Here is a 17585-nt window from a genome sequence, read left to right as displayed (position 1 = left end):
TGAGTGATTTGATGTTCATGAGGTCGTGATATTAAGTGTGTCATATGTGACAAATGATAGAAGGCACTAGGAAAGCCCATTTGGCCTGCGTTTCATTGCCTACCCATACATTAACCCCTAGTGAGCCATTTTTGAAGCCTTGACCATTTTTGTTCTTACTAGTCACTAAATAATTAGCCAAGGCCTGTTTTGGACTCTCTCTTTGGCCCAGTGATGCATGTCTAATTTTGAATTTCATTCCATTAATTACTAGAGAAAGTTAAGCTGTGGTTACATATGCCGTTTGCCCAAACTGCTGTCTTGTGCTAGATGATAAGGGTCTGTGATCCGTTTGGCCAAACAGTGGCAGTGAATTCAGATGGGTTTGGGAGATGATTTGTGGGGATATTTTTGTAGATGATGATTGCATGTTGATTGGGGATATAGAAAAAAGAAGGGTGCTGCTGTTTAAAAAAAAAATGAAAAAAAAAAAGAAATAAAAAAAAGAAAAAAAAGAAAAAAAAAGGAAAAAAAAAGGAAAACAAAATCGAAAAAAAAGAGAAAAAAAAAATTGTTGCACCAATTTGAGTTGAGCATGTAGTATCATTATTATTGTTGGAGTTTTCCCCAAGATTAGTTGGTTGCTTTCTTTCTCTATGAACTTGAAATTGTGGATGATGATTTGGATTAGATGTGCACACTTTGATCTTCATTGCTTGAGCCTAGGAACCCCTTTAGATCCTTCCAATCTTATGAATGGTCCCTAGCCCCATTACGCCAAATGAACAAAGTCCTTTTTGAGTCACTATTTGACCGCGATATATCTTGATCGAGTGGATCTTTTCTTGTGTGTGTGTGAATTACCTCATATCTTATGGATAAAATTGAGCGAATGAGTGAAACCGTGAGCTGTACTTGCTATTGCCTTATTTTGACTAATTTGATGATAGAGATGCGTTCTTGAGATTCTAAATTTTTCATTTTGAAGGTTGAGAGTTATTTATGAATTATTTAGTTCATCTTGGCAGTATAAGTTACAAGCTAGCAGTTGGCATTTACTTGGCTGTTGTGTTTTCGTGTCTCACTTCTTATCTTCCATATTTCTTTTTCCTTTTCGTGTGTTTTTGTGTTGAGTCGAGGGGAGGTCGTGTCTAGATAGTTTTTCCACTATTGAGTCTTTTCTTCACTTCATACTTGAGGGCAAGTATGATTCAAGTGTGAGGAGATTTGATGTGTGTGATTTAGTTGTCTAGATTCGAGTTATTTATCGTGTGATTTTATTTGATATTACCCAAGTTGTTGGTATTTTGGGGCAGGAATTGCGTGGATGGAGAATGAAGATGGCAGATGTCGGGAGATGATGAAAATCGGGAATTTTGGATCAAGTTGAATGCTTTTGGAAGAGAATTAGAGATTGGGCTTGAAGTTATTTATTTTACATTTAATTGAGCCCAAAACTCTTATTTTAATAAATATTATTATTTATAATAAAATTTTATTTTTAATAATAAATTATTATTTTAATAAATATTAAATTAAATTTAATATTTTTTTATATTAAAAATATAAAGCGAAGCTTATCCAGGAGATGTTTTTTATTTGCATTCACGCCTTTTAGAAAGAGCCGCTAAATTAAATTCTAGTTTAGGTGAAGGGAGTATGACCGCCTTGCCAATAGTTGAAACTCAATCGGGAGATGTTTCGGCCTATATCCCTACTAATGTAATTTCTATTACTGATGGACAAATATTTTTATCTGCCGATCTATTCAATGCTGGAATCAGACCTGCCATTAACGTGGGTATCTCCGTTTCCAGAGTAGGGTCTGCGGCTCAAATTAAAGCCATGAAACAAGTAGCCGGTAAGTTAAAATTGGAACTGGCGCAATTTGCAGAATTAGAAGCCTTTGCACAATTTGCTTCAGATCTTGATAAAGCTACTCAGAATCAATTGGCAAGAGGTCAACGATTACGCGAATTGCTTAAACAATCTCAAGCGGCCCCCCTTAAGGTAGAAGAACAGGTAATGACTATTTATACCGGAACAAATGGTTATCTTGATTCATTAGAAATTGGACAGGTAAGGAAATTTCTTGTTGAATTACGTACTTACTTAAAAACCAATAAACCTCAGTTCCAAGAAATCATATCTTCTACTAAGACATTTACTGAAGAAGCAGAAGCTCTTTTAAAAGAAGCTATTCAGGAACAAATGGACCGGTTTCTACTTCAAGAGCAAGCATAAATAAATTGGTCACTTTTATCTTATCTTCAAAAAGGAATCAAGTGTCTCGGGTTCAAATTATGCAAAAAGTCTTTTTTGTTATCGAAATAAAAAAAATAGATGGAAATAAATTGCGTCCAATAGGATTTGAACCTATACCAAAGGTTTAGAAGACCTCTGTCCTATCCATTAGACAATGGACGCCGTTCATTTCGGTTTTTTCGTATTTTTCTTGAGTTGAAAACATAAAAATCGGATTATATGTGAGAGAATTTTTGGAATTGTATATTCAACGATTCACTAATCATAATCAAATATCAAGTCATAATGTATTATCTATATTCTAGAATAGAATTCTAATAGAATATTTCGAAAAAAAAAAGAAAAAGCGGGTAGCGGGAATCGAACCCGCATCGTTAGCTTGGAAGGCTAGGGGTTATAGTCGACGTCGATTCAGTTCTTTGAACGTCTCTAATTCAAAACCGAACATGAAACTTTGGTTTCATTCGGCTCCTTTATGGAAAGTGAGTAAATTCTTAGATCTAAGAGGTGAACAAAACGAACAAAATTATCCCCATAACACCTACGTCAGCTTTTTATTTGAATACAGACAAAACGAATCGCTTTCTAGATGATCCTTCTAGGAGAAGGTGATTCTGACAACCTTTCTAGTTACTTCGTTCTCTATTTCTATTTCATAGGATCCTAAGGAAAAAGATTTTGTTTCCACCGAGCTAAAACAATACGCCGATGTCTCTAGTAAACCAAAGTCATCGCTGAATAGCTATTTTGCTCCAATTTATTTTTTTAGAAAAAAATGGAGGATTTAGTTACGATTAGAAGTTTCTTTTTATCTTTAGCCATGGATCCTTTACTCATACTTATTCAATTGGAAGTCTTGGTCCAATTCAAAAATTATGTTTCGCAATTTCATAATCCAATTTTTCAATTTATTAAGTGACTCATGGATACAAATCACGAGAATTCGTATTTTTTCTCGAATTTCTCATTGAGAGGTAAAGGATTGAATCCTCTTAAGAAATAAAGTTTTTGATCGGAATATGAATAAAACCGAAAGACCCTTTAACTCTATAAGGGTTAATAGAACGAGTCGCACTTTTACCACTAAACTATACCCGCTACAATATGATTATTGTATACAAATGGACCTTTTGTCGAGCATGTTAATTGAGTATGATCAAGATAGGATTATCAAAGAATCGTCAAAAGGAGCGTGCTGAACTTTTTCACGAGTAGATCCAAATTTAATGAGATTCGGAAAAGAGGCTCCAAAAAATTATTTAATTGAAATTATTAAATAACTAAAGTTTTCGCTGAAGAAGTTAGATACGGATCAAAAAAAACATTAAAATCATAACACAAAAAAGTATTGTAGAAGAATCGATAGTTTTTTTTAGTTCGGGTAAAATCTAACAAGAAAATAATTGAAATAGTATTTTTTCTTTTTGTTGTTGCTTGAATATTTTATATTGAATTGAATATAATAATAAAAAGTCTTTTTTGTTTTCAAAAAAAAATAAATCATTATTTCTCTATAATTTGTTGGAACAAAAAAAAAAGAGCCCGGCTAGGTACTAACCATGCCGGGTCGTGAGAATAAGAAGGGCCTTTCGAACAAAATCAACACAAAGAGGTCTTGCTTCTTTTTTTTGTTCGAGTGTTGGCGCGTTCGAGTCCATCTTTTAGATAAAGGAAATTCCTGATTTGTGGATCTCTATATAGAAATAATAGAATAGAGAAAGAAACGAGAGAAAGAAAAACTCTTTAGATTATGTGTAATGTAGTAATTCTCTTTTTCATTTGGGAGAGATGGCTGAGTGGACTAAAGCGTCGGATTGCTAATCCGTTGTACGAGTTATTCGTACCGAGGGTTCGAATCCCTCTCTTTCCGTTTCCGTTGGTTACTTTATTTTATATTTTTAATATAAAAAAATATTAAATTTAATTTAATATTTATTAAAATAATAATTTATTATTAAAAATAAAATTTTATTATAAATAATAATATTTATTAAAATAAGAGTTTTGGGCTCAATTAAATGTAAAATAAATAACTTCAAGCCCAATCTCTAATTCTCTTCCAAAAGCATTCAACTTGATCCAAAATTCCCGATTTTCATCATCTCCCGACATCTGCCATCTTCATTCTCCATCCACGCAATTCCTGCCCCAAAATACCAACAACTTGGGTAATATCAAATAAAATCACACGATAAATAACTCGAATCTAGACAACTAAATCACACACATCAAGGCCCGAATGGCACGACCAACTTTCGCGGCTTACGATTGTCAGGAACCTCTGCGCGGAGCATGGAGGGCCCGGATGGCACAACCAACTTTCGCGGCTTACGATTGTCAGGGACCTCTGCGCGGAGCATGGAGGGCCCGGATGGCACAACTAACTTTCGCGGCTTACGATTGTCAGGGACCTCTGCGCGGAGCATGGAGGGCCCGGATGGCACAACCAACTTTCGCGGCTTACGATTGTCAGGGACATTCTCTGTTCTGGTTGGGTGTAACCCCTCTGCTCTGGTGAAGCATGATCCCTCTGTTTTTCCCTTGGCTTGCTGAGAAGCAATTTTTGAATTTAAAAATTGGGACCTACGGGTATACACCCTACTCCCCCCTCTGGTGACATGTGCAATACTCCGTTATGAACATGTTGGCCCAAATACTTCTTACTCCCTTCTTCGGCCCATAAGTTCGTGCGGGCCCAATATCCCTTAGCCCATTTCTTAAGCTCCATATTGCCTCTATATATATCCTGCACCCTTCGCGATTTAGGTTACAATTCCCTCATTTCTTTTCCGCCGCCCCAAACTGCTCTCTTTTCCAACCCTAGATCTCCTAATCCTTTGGCATCAGCTGCCTCCTCATCCTGGTTGTAATGCCCTCAGTCGGGGGAGCGAGTCCTTTTGAGAAAGTACGCCGGCGCCCGTTGGTGACTGAAAAAACAGGACTCCCCCCCGCCTGAGGGTTTTATCTCCAAGATTCCTGAAGAAAATTTTCTCGTTGCCCTTTCTGCTCTCTCAAACCCTAGATCTGCCGACATTTTGCCTCCCTAGATCGGTTGTAAAGCACTCAAGTAAGGGAAGTTCCCCTCTGAACACTCACATCCCTGAGGGCTCCGCCCTTTCCTCTGTGCTTCTGGTGCAGATCCCTAACTTTGTGGTTGTAATGAGCGGACTTCCCTTGCTTGAGGGCGTTATTACCAGGTTTCCCAGATCTAGACGTTGGTCCTCCGGATCTGAGCGTTGATTCCTCGGATCTGGGCGTTGATTCCCCGGATCTAGTCATTGGTTTGCCCCTTTTCTGTATTTCTTCTTTGTAGCATTTTGACTTGTTATTTTTCTGGATATTCTGCAGGCATGTGGTGGAGCTAAAGTAGATCTGAGAGATGAGCATGTCCCGGCAGCGAAAGAGAACTCGAAGTATTGGATCGTAGAAGAAGAGACGTCCATCCCTGATGCTTGCTTTCCCTTTGACCTGCTAAGAAGCAGTTTTTGTATTTGTTTCTCCCTTGTCCTGCTAAGAAGCAGTTTGCATTTTGAATTTAAAAATTGAGGATTACGGGTATACACCCTACTCCCCCCTCTGGTGACATGTGCAGTGCTCTGCACGAACATGTTAAGTAGCATATGTAATGTAAGAAAACAAGAATTGAAATAAACAAACACAACACCAGGGAATTCCCTAGAACCACATATCTGTTTTATTGATATTATGGCCCCGGACCTCGTTAAAACCCCTGTGGGGAAAAAGAGTATCCGGTCTACAAGTGATTACTCCTGCTAAGAAGCAGTTACACATAGAACTTCTTGAGTGTGTTTATATTCCATGGTCTGGGGAGAGCTCTGCCATCTGAATCCGACAATATGTACGCACCGCTTCCCAAGACCTCTGTGACGATGTATGGCCCTTCCCAATTGGCCTCGAACTTGCCCACCGCCTTTAACGCATCAGCGCGCTTAAGAACCAAATCGCCCTTTGACAATTTCCTCACTCTGACCCGTTTGTCATATCCCGCTTTGATGATGCCTTTGTACTTGGCCGCTCTGATACGGGCTTCCTCCCTCTGTGCTTCCACCAAGTCCAACTCTGCTCGGCGGAGCTCCTCATTGTGCTCAGTGTTATATGTGGTAATCCGATATGATTCTAGTCGTGCCTCTGCTGGTATCACCGCGTTAGATCCGTACACCAGCGTGAATGGTGCCTCCCCTGTTGCCGTTTTTGGACTAGTTCGGTAAGCCCAGAGAACAGTGTCCAATTCTTCCACCCACTTCCCTCTGCTCTGAGTTAGCCTCTTCTTGATTCCCTCACATATGGTCCTGTTAGCTAATTCCACTTGTCCATTTGCCTGTGGATGAGCCACTGAGACAAACCTCTGTGTAATATCCATTCGATCACAGAAATCCGCGATTCTCTGCCCTGTAAATTGAGTCCCATTATCAGACACAATGATTCGTGGTACTCCGAATCTGCAACAGATATTCCTCCAGATAAAGCGTTCCACTGTAACTTCATCGATCTTGCTCACAGCCTCAGCCTCGACCCATTTAGAAAAATAGTCTACTGCCACAATGAGAAAGCATTTCCCTCCAGGTGCTGTAGGCAGCTTGCCGACTATATCAATGCCCCATTTGTCGAACGGACAAGCAGCATACATGACCCCCATGGGCTCCCCTGGTATGTTGATTCTCCCGGCATGCCTCTGACAAGCTTCACACTTGCGGACGAACTCTCTGGCTTCCTGGTTGATATGAGGCCAATAGAACCCTGCCCGAATGATCTTGCGTACAAGGTCCCGAAATCCCGTATGACCACCACAGCAACCTGCATGAATTTCTTGCAAAGCAAAATTAGCTTCCTCTGGAGATAAACATTTTAGCAAAGGTTGAGTGAAAGATCGTTTGAAGAGTTGATCGTTGATTAGACAGTAATTCTCATAACGGGCCCTCTGGTTGGACTCTCTGCTTAGCCGCTCCCCTGTCTTTAGGAAGTGTATGATCGGAGCCCGCCAATCATCCCTGATCTCTACCGAGAACACCTGCGAAGTCTCCATCTCTCTGGTATCACAGAGTAGAATAATCTCGTCGCTCCAAGTTTGCTCTACTGCGCTAGCCATGCGCGCCAGTAGGTCGGCCTTCGTATTCTCCTCCCGAGAAATCTGTTCGAGCTTAAATTCCATGAACTTTTCTTTCATTCCGTTAATTTTGGTATGGTACGCCTTCATCCTCTGATCCTTGATATTATAACTTCCCGAAAACTGTTGTGCAACCAGCTGGGAGTCTGTCTTTATAATAACACACTCGGCTTTAAGCTCTGACAAGATGTGAGCTCCTCTGACCACGGCCTCATATTCTGCTTCATTGTTAGATAACCGACAAGTGAATTTGATGGCGAACTGGTATGTCCCATAACCTGGTGAAGTGATATAAACCCCGATCCCACATCCTTCTTTCGTCACGGACCCATCCACAAAGGCCACCCAAAACTCTGGTATAGGATGTCGAGTTGTTTCTTGTATGAAGTCTGCCAATGCTTGTGCTTTGATTGCTGTTCTCGGCTCATATTCGACATCATACTCCCCTAATTCCACGGCCCACTTGACCATTCTTCCCGACAAATCCGGGAGCCCCAAAACTTGCTTGAAGGGAAGAGACGTGCGTACTATCACTCGGTGTGAAAGGAAATAGGGCCTCAACTTTCTGGCCGTGACTATGACTGCCAGAGCAGCCTTCTCAATCTTTGTGTAATTCTGCTCAGGCCCTTGTATGATTCTGCTGACAAAATAGATAGGTCTCTGATGACTTCCCTCCTCTCTGATTAGCACAGAGCTGATTGACTCCTCCCCCATAGCTATGTATAAATACAACGTTTCTCCCGGGACTGGCTTGGTCAGGGTTGGGAGTTTCGCTAGGTATACTTTAAGATCCTCAAACGCCGCGCGGCATTCCTCTGTCCACAGAAACTTGGTTCCCTTCCTCAGTACTTTGAAAAACGGCATGCTCCGTTCTGCCGATCTCGATATAAACCTGCTTAGGGCAGTGATACGCCCGTTCAGAGTCTGCACCTCCTTGATTCCTCTAGGCGGTGTCATTTCCAAAATAGCTTTGACCTTGTCGGCGTTGACCTCAATCCCTGCTGGTGTGACTTTATACCACAAGAATTTCCCTGTTGTGACCCCAAAAGTGCACTTGGCTGGGTTCAACATGAGTCTGTGATCTCTGACTACTGTGAAGATCTCTTCCAGATCAGACACATGGTCCTCTGCTCTGTCACTCCGTACGAGCATATCGTCTATGTATACTGAGATATTCTTAGCAAGTTGTTCTTTGAAAATTTTCTCCATCATTCGCTGATACGTGGCTCCTGCATTCTTCAGACCAAACGGCATACTTTTCCACCCATATACTCCACAACAGACGGCAAAGGCCGTTTTGGCGATGTCTCCCCTGTTCATCTTTACCTGATGATACCCTTGGTACGCATCCATCATGGATAATAAGGCACATCCTGAAGTGGAGTCCACCAATTGGTCAATCCTCGGCAGAGGATAGTGATCCTTCGGACAAGCAGCGTTTAAATCTCGGAAATCCACACACATCCTCCAGGTGTTTGTTTTCTTGGGTACCATCACCGCGTTTGAGATCCACTCTGGGTATTGCACTTCCACAATATGCCCAGCTTTCAATAGTTCATAGACCTGCTCTCTGATGGCAGCGTCCTTTTCAGCCCCAAAATTCCTTGTCCGTTGCTTTACCGGCTTGACCTTAGGGTCCACGTTGAGGCAATGCTCCGCCAACCCTCTATCGATTCCCTTCAAATCTGCGGTGCTGAAAGCGAACACATCCGCATTTCGCCGAAGACAACCAATGAGCTCTTCTCTGACTTGATCACTCATGGCCGATCCAATCTTGGTCTGGAAACCCTCTTTCCCTGGAAATAACTCTATCATATTGCAAACATCGCTAGTGGACACCAGCGCGGTTTTCTCTGTGGAGTCTCTGTCTTTTAATAAATCCGCCAACTCTTGGCGCTCCTCTGCTGGGGCATGCACCTCGCCCACTTTCCCCTTCTTCCGGGCGTTCGACCCCTCTGTCCATCTTTCCCTTTTCTGCCCCGCTGACTGTGTGAGCATTTGCACGTGGCATGCTTTTGATGTCGTTTGATCGCCACAAACTTCTCCCACTCTTCCACCCTCGATTGGAAACTTCATTTTTAGGTGAAACAAAGAGATAACCGCCTTGAACGCCGTCAAGGCGGGCCGGCCGAGTATGACATTGTACGAGGGTTTAGGCATATCTACCACTAAGAACCGTACCATCCTTGTTTTGTTGCCTGCAGCTGTATTGCCGAGAATCAACGGCAACTCTACATACCCCAGGGGCATGACCATCTCTCCTCCAAACCCAAACAGAGGAGCATTTGTCGGCTCAACATGAGCGTTAATTCCCATATTTTGGAGACATTCCTTATACAAGATGTTTACAGCGCTGCCCGAATCCACGAAAATACGGTGAATAATGCAGCCGGCAATGTCCGCCGTGATGACCAGCGCATCATCATGCGGATACATTAGTGTGCGTATATCCTCTGCTCCAAAAGTGATTGCCGGCTCCTCTGCCGCGCTGGTGACTTCCATGACCCTTTTAGGATAATACCCTGTTTTAACTGCTCTGACGACTTGCTTTTTAGCCCTATTTGATGTGGGCATCCCGTTCTCCCCACAAATCATGTGAACTTCCCTTCTATACGGGGGAGGAGGAAGAGCTTGCCTGTCTGCCCCCTCTCTGCGATTATCCTGGTTGTCATCAAGCCTGCGATCTCTGTTGTTGTTCCCCTGTTCTCGCCGCTGATCCCGGTTATTTCTTTGATCCCTCTGATCTCGCTGATCTCTCTGATCCCTCTGATCCCTCTGATCTCTCTGATCAGTCCTCCTCTGACATTCATTTCCCCTATCAATGAGATGGTCGAGATATCCCTGACGCACCAGTAACTCCAATTGGTGCTTAAGGTGCCCACAATATTTCGTGTAATGCCCGAAGGAATTGTGATATTCACACAACTTATTGTTAGGCCCTTCCTGCGGTGGCCCAGTCCGGTAGGTCCCCGGTGCCCTAAAGAACGGCTGATCCTTTATCAGATGAAAAATTTCTTCTTGTGGTTTAATCAAGGGCGTGTATTCAGTAAACCGCGTTACTTCATTCACTGTGCGCTGTTGATTAGATGGCATTCCTCCCTGGGGTGGGAGTACCCTGGGAGGCAACCCTCTGAATGGGGCCCTATCTTGCTGTCTCTGTCTTTCGGGTGCTTCCTCAGCTTTCTTGACTCTGTGTTTCTCATTTTCCACCTTCCTCGCCATTTTGGCATCCTCCAACTGTAGATAACCCGGCAGCCTTGCCATGATGTCATCAAAATCCCTTGCTGGTCGAATTTGTAATTCGTCAAAAAAGATCCCCGGCCTGAGTCCTCTGACATAGGCGCAGTTTTTAATTTGCGATTCTGCCTCTGGCACCTCCAGAGCGGCAAGGTTAAACCTCGCTGTGTACTCCCGTAGCGTTTCTCCCTGCTCCTGCTTAATATCCATCAGCGAAAGGGCTGACTTCCCTACCCTCCGTGAACTCGCGAACTGACGCAAAAAACGAGTCTGTAATTCTTCGAAAGAGTGAATGGAATTTGGGGGCAGCGTCCCAAACCATAATTGAGCTGGTCCAGTAAGGGTAGTGGAGAAGATCCGGCACTTGATGCCCTCCGTGTACATGTGCAACGTAACCAACCCTTCAAACCGATTGAGGTGTACCTCCGGATCGGTAGTGCCATCGTAATCCAGTGAGATGGGCTTGTAGCTTCTAGGTAAGGTATCTGTCAAAATATTGTCCGAGAAAGGACTGCGGTTGTTAATCGGGTGGAACCTCGATGTCTTAGCTCTCTTGTCCCCCTTATGCCTCCCCTGTTCCCTCCTGTCCCTGGGTACTTCATGAGCGTGGCGCTTGTGGACTCTATATTCATGTCTGCCAGAGGAATACTCCGGCTCTCTTTCCTCTGACCTCTCTGTATAGCGCGATTTTTCCGATCGATGGGACTTCTCCACCCGGTGCGATTTTCCTGACCTTTGTTCCCTTGTCCTCCCTTCGGGATTTCTCCCTCAGTGATTCCTCCAGATCCTGGAGTTGATGTTTCAGCTGAGACACTTGGTTTTTTAGCCGAGCTTTCTCCCTCGGTCTCTCTTCCTCGAACACCAAGGAGACGGATTGACTATCAGACTCGTCAACCCTCTCCTTTCTCACAACACTGTTGAGTCTGACCCGGCTCCCCTCTGGTCTTCTTTCCACTTCCCTGTCAGCCGGGTCCCCTTGCACTTCCAGAGGCATCGCAGCTTGTTTGTTGATCGCTAAAGTGTTTACCTCCTGAGCAGCGGGAGGTGGGGCCCTCAGTGCCCTGCAGAGTAGCCGTTCCCACCAGTGGAGCTACAGTGGGAACAGTGGACAACATAGGAGTTCCTAGTGCTTGGCGCACAGCGGAGTAGTGAAGCAGCGCCATCATCTGTTCCATCGACCCAAACGTGAGTTGTCCCGCTCCAGACGCGGGAGTTAAGCATGGCATGTCAGATCCTGGAGTCACCAGAGCAGATCTCTGGAGGCTTGCATTCAACCCTGTCAACGGAGTGGCGGAGATAGCCTGAAACCCTGGTGGGGCAGTGAAGGTAGCATTGCCCTATAGGCCGGTAAACAATGAAGGAGGCACCTCAGTGGTAAGAGCAGCGGAGTCGAACTCCCTCTCCAGGTTGCGGTGAGCATCTGATGATCCCATGGTACCTACATGTAAGCAAAGTGAGAAAAGTTCCAAGGACAAAAGAACAAACCCTCCGTTACCGATGGGAGTCCTAATATAAGAAATCCAATAAAGAATCCCGAGCACCGGTACAAAGACCGTTAAAAAGTTCCGAGTAATTCTACACTCTGGAAAATAAACCCAGAGTATAGATTGAGAAAAACAGAGCCCTCAGTAAAATCCAGCAGACGCGAGATACCCAGAGATAAGTACAAACAGAGCAACCACCAGAAGACATGTTAGCACGATTCATTAAACATGATAACAAAAAGAATTATGTAAAATACTACCATAATATGAAGATTAGTCAAGGAAAACATGGAGAACATGAATAATAGTTTCCCATAAGTGAAGATCGTCCACAAAACAACGATACGAATTTCATCGCAACAAAGACAAAGTGTTTAATTATCATATTACTGAGGTAAATCCCTTGCATCGACGACAATAAATACTCTTGAGATCGAAGACTAGCCACAAAACCCATAGATCCACAGCAAGAAACCCCAATATATCAGGAACAGAACAGAACTTCCAATTCAATCATCGAAATCGAAGATCAACCACGAAAAACATGGAAAACGCCCATAAACCCCTTCCCTTAAACTGAAAAACGTCTATAAGCCCCCGGCACAGAACTTAACGTAACAAAAACAGATTATCACCCCCGATTCAGCGATACAAAGCGAGGATTAGTCACCAAAACATAGGAAGTAACGGTAATTATCAATTGCAAACAAAGAATACCCACAGATTAGCAACGCGAACCCGAGCACAATAGAAGCAAAGTATTAATCGGCGTATTATCGATGTAAACCCATGAATTAACAGTAATAACCACACGCGTTACCGAAAACAAGATAAAACACGAAGATCGCCCACAATTATCGTACTAACACGCAAAACAACCACATACAAGCAACATAAACCCAAAATATCGGGGATCCATAAGGAAACGACGAACACAATCGGAACAGAGCACCCAATCACAATTTCCTCATGCAAAACATTAGATCGGCGAAGAGAACCTCAATTCTACAAGAGAACCCCTTATTCGCAGATAACTACCCCAAACAAACGGTAAATAAACGTAAATTTCCCCTGATTCATGTTTTACGCCCGTCGCCACCTTTCCCCATGCACCCAAAACACAAATCAACGCAGAGCTCAGCAGATTAACCACATATTAAACCAGAAAATGCAATTAAACGATTAAACACAGCTGGATATCCGGATTATCGGACCAATCGGTGCCAACGCCCGCAAATCCGATTGAATTCACAGATCTGCGTACGCCAGCGACCGTAACCTCACGTCTTAATTCAGTAGCTTTCCCACAGACGGCGCCAGTTGGTGTTTACGGAACCAACACCTAAATCTATAAAGGGAAAACATAAAATTCTACCTAGTCGAGAAGGCTGGAAAGAGTAAAAATAGCTGATCGGAAACCTTGCACGAGAAAGAAAACAACTATTGTATTCGAAAATATGAGAGAGCGTAAAATCACAGTACACGAGCTCGGGCCCTATTTATAGATTTACAAGCGGAGGGGTAAAATAGTAAAAACATCTTCGGTGCATGCGTCTTGCGTGGTGGAAGGGTACGCTGGTAATTTTGATAATACGCGGGAGACCTTCCCGCGCATTTAACAACTCCTCTGATAAAAAATGTCTCCTCTAGGCAAAAGCGTCTTCTCTGGTGATGTTGACATCTCTGGCGGAAGTGACTCTTCTGGCGAACACATCTTCTCTGGCAAGGACGTCTCCTCTGGCGGTAGTGGCTTCTCTGGCACGGATATATTTTCTCTGATGGCAACGACTTCTCTTGGTATTGACGACTTTTCTGACGATGACGACTTCTCTGATGGCATTGACTTCTCTGGCGAGTGTGTCTCTTCTGTCATATTTGACCCGCCAGTGGGGTTGATTCCTCTGATTTGTATTCTTCCCCTACTCTGCACATATTACTCCTCATCAAGTAGTAATGCCACCCCAGACGGCAGAAAGCATGATTACTATGCTAAGTATTACCCCCGACCTACGGTCGAGGATAGTCACCGCACAAAGAGAGGACGAGAAGTTTGAGAAGTTAAGATCGAAGATCCGAACCGAGAGAGTAGATGGATATCATGAAGCAGCCGACAACGCCATCATGTTCGAGGGACGATTATGTGTGCCTAGTATAGAAGTGTTAAAGAATGAAATCATGAGCGAAGCTCATGACATACCCTACGTTGCACACCCGGGAAGTACAAAGATGTACCAAGACTTGAGAACAAAGTTTTGGTGGGAGGGCATGAAACGAGAGATTGCATCCTTTGTTGAGAAATGTTTAGCATGTCAACAGGTGAAGGCACTTCACCAACGACCCTATGGCAAATTGCATCCACTAGAGATTCCCGAGTGGAAATGGGACCATATCGCTATGGATTTCGTGACTGGATTGCCAAAGTCGAAAAGAGGGAATACAGCTATTTGGGTAATCATTGATAGATTGACGAAGAGTGCACATTTCATCCCAATTCCGATCACCTATGGATCTGACAAGCTAGCCCAGATCTATATTCGCGAGATAGTGCGATTGCATGGAGTACCGATGACGATCACATCGGATAGAGATTCGAAGTTCACATCGAGATTCTGGATGAGCATGCAAAAGGAATTGGGTACTAAATTGAATTTTAGTACGGCGTTTCATCCGCAAACGGATGGACAATCAGAGAGAACCATACAAATCTTAGAGGATATGCTTCGAACGGTTGTGTTGGACCGAGGGGTCCAATGGGAGCAAGTTTTGCCCCTAATTGAGTTTGCCTACAACAACAGCTTCCAATCAACTATCAACATAGCTCCATACGAAGCCCTTTATGGAAGAAAGTGTAGATCCCCACTGTATTGGGATGAGGTAGGAGAAAGGAAGATACTTGGTCCCGAGGCCATAGATGAGATGATCGCCGTTGTCCGACAAATTCGGCAGAGAATTAAAGAAGCACAAGACCGACAGAAGTCTTATGCGGACACCCGGAGAACAGAGATTTATTTCGATGTGGGTGATAAAGTTTTTCTTAAAGTTTCCCCATCCCGAGGAGTGCGCCGTTTTGGAGTCAAAGGGAAACTGAAACCGAGGTATATTGGACCGTATGATATACTAGAGAAAGTAGGCCCTGTAGCCTATAGACTTGCGTTACCGCCGAGTATCGCGAATGTCCACGACGTTTTCCATGTTTCGCAATTGAGGAAGTATGTGTTTGATCCCAGACATGTCATCCACCAGGAAGAAGTATCTCTTGAACCAGACTTGAGCTATGAAGAGAGACCCGAAGCCATTCTGGACAAGAAGATTCAACAACTACGAAGCAAAGCAATTTCCCTGGTGAAAGTACAATGGAGACATCACGACAGAGAAGAAGCAACATGGGAACTTGAGGAAAAGATGAAAGAGAAATACCCCGAGCTTTTCCCGAATGTGAGTAACACAAATTTCGGGACGGAATTTTTCTTAAGGGGGGTAGGATGTAACACCCCGTATTTAGTTACCTTACAATAGTATCGAAATACTATCGAGAGTTAAAGACTAACGGACTATAGTCGTGAGGAAGTTATCGATGGATGGTGATATGAGTAAGATAGAGATGTTATGATAATTGAGAATGATGATAGATTGAGATGGAGATGTTTGTTTTCGAGTTGAGACGAAGAACGAGAGATAGAGTTGAGGTAGTAATTGAGAATTTCTATAGAGAGGATTAAGCTAGAATGACCATTAGATTAATGGCGAGTGATGATCTGTTATAATGTGATAATTTTGTGAGTAATTGTTTGATGTTATATGATTTAAATGTTATGTGCGCACTTATGTTATTTGAGTCAGTATGATTTTCAAAATCTTGGCTTATATGATTTTATTGCCGTCGCACACCCCTACACTCACAATCTTATTTATAATTCCTTTTCCCACATGTGTGATTAGCCGGATGAGACTTGCTGATTAAGGGGAGATAATTCACTATTCACGCATTTAATGCTTCTAATCCTTTGGGATAAGAATATTGTTAAAACCGAAGCGTCTCTCTCTCTCCGTCATTTCTCATCAGTATCAGCCCTTCAACTTCTTCTCTCTCTCACGATATTCTCTCTCTCCTCCATTGGAGACTAAGCTCAAAGCTTCACCAGTCACCACTGAGACCAAATACTCCGCTAAATCTAGCCTTAAACACTTTCCACGCCTATTTCAAGAAGATTTGCTGTGTTATAATCTGAAGAATCGAGAAAAGACGCCCTTTCTCTTGAAACTTTTGGAGTAAGTGTTCTGATTTTTAGAGTCTAGACTTGTTTGCGAGAAGTATGTGGTGATTTATGTGAGTAATAAGATGTATTAAGCATGAGAAACTTCCCCTTCTTCTCTTTTCTTCATTTTCGAAAAACTTGGGTTTGTGCCCTGTAAAAATCCTTATTTTCTTAAACCAAGTTGAGATGTGTGTTACGTGATGTTTTGTGTGTTATGTGATGATCTGAAGTGGTTAAAATGTGTTTTACAAAACTTAGGTTTGAGCATGAGTTTTTGCAAAACTGAGTTGGAGATAAGAGTTTTTACAAAATTAGTTGATATGTGATTTTGGGAAAATCTGCGAAACGATGTCTTGCATGATGTTTAAATGTTTGAGAGTGTTTGATATTTGAGGATGAAAAAGTTGATGAGTTTCCGAGTTACTCTTGATTGCAATGTTCTGCCTTGAGCCTTGTTCTCGGAACCGAGAAGTCATTCCTGGAGCATGCCAGGGAAATCGTTTCCCCACTGACATGCCAGAGAATTCATTTCCCCGCTGCCCTGTCAGCGAGTTCGATTCCTCTGGAGTTTGTTTCCTCTGGAGTTTGTTTCCTCTGGAGTTTGTTTTCTCTGGAGTTTGTTTTCTCTGGAGTTTGTTTTTCTGACGATCGAGTCCTCTGACGATCGAGTCCTCTGACGTTTGATTCCTCTGGCGACAGAGAGTTCGCCATTCCTCTGGCATTTCTCCGCTGCTCTGCCAGAGAGTTCATGTTTTCGCTGCCCGGGCAAGTTGATTCCTCTGCCCTGGCAAGCATTTCTCCGCTGTTTCGCCGAGCTACCCCGCTCTACTCAACTGAGTTTTTCCACTCTGACCACCGAGCATTCCTCTGCTCTGGTCCCCGAGTCAACTTGTGTCTATTCACTTATGACTTGTTTTGTTAAGTGTTTATGCATGCTTATGTGCTTGATTGCTTTTAATCTAGCCTTCTGAGCGTTAAGTTGAGGATAGGATTAGAATTTGTTTATCATAGAGTCGAGTGATTAGAGGGAGATAAGCTGGAGAATGAATATGAGGGGTTGTTATATAGGATTAAGGTTAAAACTTTTTGTGAGGAAGTTTCTAACATATTCCTCGCAACTACAGAGACCAGTCGAGGACGCAAGTAAAGATCTCTCGGAGATACCACCTGCAACACGCCAAGTTACTACAGGTGGGCAGTATGTTGAGAATATGATGAGTATGAAATCACCGAGTTTTC

General features: G+C 43.0%; 2 non-coding genes across 2 annotated transcripts; one reads left to right on the top strand and one right to left on the bottom strand.

Annotated features, from left to right (window-relative positions):
* Positions 1 to 2334: 2334 nt before the first annotated feature.
* Positions 2335 to 2406, bottom strand: TRNAR-UCU (transfer RNA arginine (anticodon UCU)). Its single transcript has one exon. It is a non-coding gene; the product is annotated as a tRNA-Arg (tRNA).
* A 1620-nt stretch (positions 2407 to 4026) lies between these two features.
* On the top strand, positions 4027 to 4114 carry TRNAS-GCU (transfer RNA serine (anticodon GCU)). The gene has a single exon. It is a non-coding gene; the product is annotated as a tRNA-Ser (tRNA).
* Positions 4115 to 17585: the final 13471 nt, after the last annotated feature.

The sequence above is a fragment of the Salvia miltiorrhiza genome, chromosome 2, assembly GCF_028751815.1.
Source record: "Salvia miltiorrhiza cultivar Shanhuang (shh) chromosome 2, IMPLAD_Smil_shh, whole genome shotgun sequence".
Taxonomy (NCBI): domain Eukaryota; kingdom Viridiplantae; phylum Streptophyta; class Magnoliopsida; order Lamiales; family Lamiaceae; genus Salvia; species Salvia miltiorrhiza.
This window is presented reverse-complemented; position numbering and strand designations above follow the sequence as displayed.